This window comes from Erpetoichthys calabaricus, chromosome 7 (assembly GCF_900747795.2).
Source record: "Erpetoichthys calabaricus chromosome 7, fErpCal1.3, whole genome shotgun sequence".
In the NCBI taxonomy this organism is placed as follows: Eukaryota; Metazoa; Chordata; class Cladistia; order Polypteriformes; family Polypteridae; genus Erpetoichthys; species Erpetoichthys calabaricus.
This window is the reverse complement of record NC_041400.2, coordinates 97283053-97286462: the sequence shown is the minus strand read 5'-3', so window position 1 is coordinate 97286462 and position 3410 is coordinate 97283053. Positions and strand designations below refer to the sequence as shown.

Sequence of the window (3410 nt, the reverse complement as noted above, 5' to 3'; positions counted from 1 at the left end):
ATTTACCACTAAATATATTTTGGGCTTAGTTTTAGTTAACCTGTTTGTTACATTTTGTCATGTATTTGTAATGTAGTACACTATCGTAGCCTTTCTTTTCCTTTGATAAGAATGGACAAGCAGACAGCGCGTGCCTTTTCCTTTTTCGTCTTTATTGAACAACAACTAACAAAATGTGCAAGGCATTACCAATCAATATCACTAGGTGTCAACCCACAATCAGACATCAATAGCTGAACTGAAATGCACACTTATACTGATATATAACAATTCCTCCCTTCTAAAAATCAGAAGTAATTAAATTATTCCCCACTTTTTATTTCTGAAGAAATCAAAACCTTGACTTCTAACTATACATTTAATTTTCAATTAGTCTCTGTGGAGGCTTCCGTATGCGAATTGGGTAACGTCTCTCTTCACAGGGTAATTTTTCTTGATTTGTTACAGCAGTGTTAGCCTCTGCAGAAGGTGATGGACATAATGTACATGGGCTCTGTACTTGTGCTGCTTGAGGAGATGGTAAGTGCTCTGGACAGTTGATAGAAGCAACAGCAGGGGAGTCAACAGGCAGTGTGGGTATCTCTTCAGCTCTAACCAACCCTGATTTTCTCAACTGGTCGACATGACGTCACCATATGACACCTTGAGTAACCTCTACCTTATAGGACAAGGGACCAGTTTGCTCTTTGACTAGTGCAAGAACCCATTTCTGGTCTCCTCTGTAGCTCCTGGCAAGAACTGATTGTCCAATGGCAAAGCTACGTGTAACCTTGTCAGTTGCTTTATGGCCTTGTTTGATTTGTCTGTCTTGCACAGTCTGCTTAAGATTTGGTTGCAGCAGGTCTAACCTAGAGCGAAGAGGACGCCCCAAAAACAACATAGCTGGAGTCTGGCTAGTTGTAGCATGGATGGAATTCCGATATGCAAATAAGAAATTGGCCAATTTGTGCTGAAGGGTCAGCTTCTCATTTGTCATTGCTCGAAGAGCTCGTTTCAAACTTTGCACAAACCTCTCTGCTAGGCCATTTGTGGCTGGATGCCATGGGGCAGATGTGATGTGCCGTATGCCATTTCTGCGGAGGAATACTTGGAAATCTGCTTGCTGTAAACTGGGGTCCATTGTCACTCACTAGTTGTTGTGGAACTCCAGTTCTAGCAAATAAATCCCTCAGTACTTCAATGGTGTGAGAAGAAGTGGTGGAGCTCATAGTGAAAACCTCTGGCCATTTACAGCATGCGTCGACTACCACCAGGAAGGTTGTCCCCATGAATGGTCCTGCAAAGTCGATATGCAGCCGGTGCCAAGGTAATGTAGGCCATTCCCATGGGTGACGTGGTGCACGTTCTGGCTCATTCTGAACCATCTGGCAACCACTACATTGCTGCGCTATTTTCTCGATGTCTTCATCAATGCCTGGCCACCACACAAAACTTCTGGCAAGCGCCTTCATTTTCACCACACCTAGATGGCCCTTGTGAAGCTCTTCTAATACTCTGTGTCTTAGTTTAGAGGGTACAATGGTTCTTAAACCCCACATCACACATCCAGCATTTAAGGCAATTTCATCACGTCTCGAGTAATATGCAGCCAGCAGGGATTTGTGCTGGGCTGTCCAACCATTCAGTGTGGCCGCATACACTTGAGACGGGATCTTGTCATGTTTTGTTTCTGTTTTTACCATGTCTGCCGTGACGGGCAGACTTTCAATCTGGCTGATGGAGATCATTTCTATTGTTTCCTCATCTCCAAACTCATCTTTTCAGCCTCCAGTGGCAGTCGTGACAACCCATCTGCATTTGCATGGCAGGCTGTATGTTTGTACTCAATCTTGTACATGTGTCCACCTAAAAACAAAGCCCAGCGCTGCATTCGGGCAGTAGCTGTGGCAGGAACTCCTTTCTGCAGGCTAAAAATTGAGGTTAGCAGTTGGTGGTCTGTAACAAGGGTGAATTCCCTACCAAAAAGATACTGGTTGAACCTTTTTACACCCCACACTAGACTCAATGCCTCCCTATCTATTTGGGCATAATTCTTCTCAGCTGCAGACAATGAGCGTGATGCAAAAGCTATAGGTCTCTCACTGCCATCTTCCATAACATGAGACATCACTGCTCCGATGCCGTATGGAGAAGCATCACAAGCCAGCTTGATTGGAAGGGATGAATTAAAGTGGGTTAGGACTGTGTCAGATGTCACCAGTTTCTTTGCATCTTGAAATGAATGTTCACATTCTTTGGACCATTTCCACTGTTTGCCAGCTTGTAATAGCTCATTGAGTGGATGTAGCACAGTTGCCAGGTTTGGAAGAAACTTATTATAATAATTCACAAACCCCAGGAAGGATCTTAGCTGTGAAACATTTTGTGGTTGCGGTGCCGTCAATACAGCCTGAATCTTGTCCTGGCTTTTGTGCAACCCTTGGGCATCTATAGTGTGCCCGCAATACCTGACACTGGGCTTCAGGAACTCGCATTTGCCTCGCCTGGCTCTTAGTCCATACTCTTCTAACCTTTTCAGGACCTTTTTGAGGTTTTCTAAATGCTCTTCATCTGTCGCTCCAGTGACAATAATGTCGTCTAGATAGCACTGGACACCTGGCACTGACTGAAGGATCTGATCCATTGCTCTTTGCCAAATAGCTGGGGCAGAGGCTACCCCAAACACCAGCCTGTTGTAATGATAAAGACCCTTTATTGTATTAACGGTCAGGAACCTTAGAGTCTTCCTCTACTTCCATCTGGAGGTATGCATCTGCTAAATCTAACTTTGAAAAACGTTGCCCACCCGACAAACTGGCAAAAATGTCCTCAATTCTCAGCAGAGGATACTGTTCAGCCTGCAGCACAGGATTAATGGAGACTTTAAAGTCCCCACAGAGCCTGACTGTACCATTTCTCTTTACTATTGGGACAACTGGAGTTGCCCAAGGACTCCAGTCTACTTTAGAAAGTATGCCATCTGCCTCCATCCATCCATCCATCCATTATCCAACCCGCTGAATCCGAACACAGGGTCACGGGGGTCTGCTGGAGCCAATCCCAGCCAACACAGGGCACAAGGCAAGGAACCAATCCCAGGCAGGGTGCCAACCCACCGCAGGACACACACAAACACACCCACACACCAAGCACACACTAGGGCCAATTTAGAATCACCAATCCGCCTAACCTGCATGTCTTTGGACCGTGGGAGGAAACCGGAGCGCCCGGAGGAAACCCACGCAGACACGGGGAGAACATGCAAACTCCACGCAGGGTGGACCCGGGAAGCGAACCCGGGTCTCCTAACTGCGAGGCAGCAGCGCTACCACTGCGCCACCGTGCCGCCCAACCTATCCAATTCCTTTTCAGCCAGGGGTCGGATGGCATAGGGTACTGGACCTGCCTTGTGGAACCGTGGGGTCGCACCA

At 46.5% G+C, this 3410-nt stretch overlaps 1 pseudogene; it reads right to left on the bottom strand.

The window, feature by feature from the left end:
• Positions 1-390: 390 nt before the first annotated feature.
• LOC114654131 (uncharacterized protein K02A2.6-like) lies at positions 391-2969 on the bottom strand (annotated as a pseudogene).
• Positions 2970-3410: the final 441 nt, after the last annotated feature.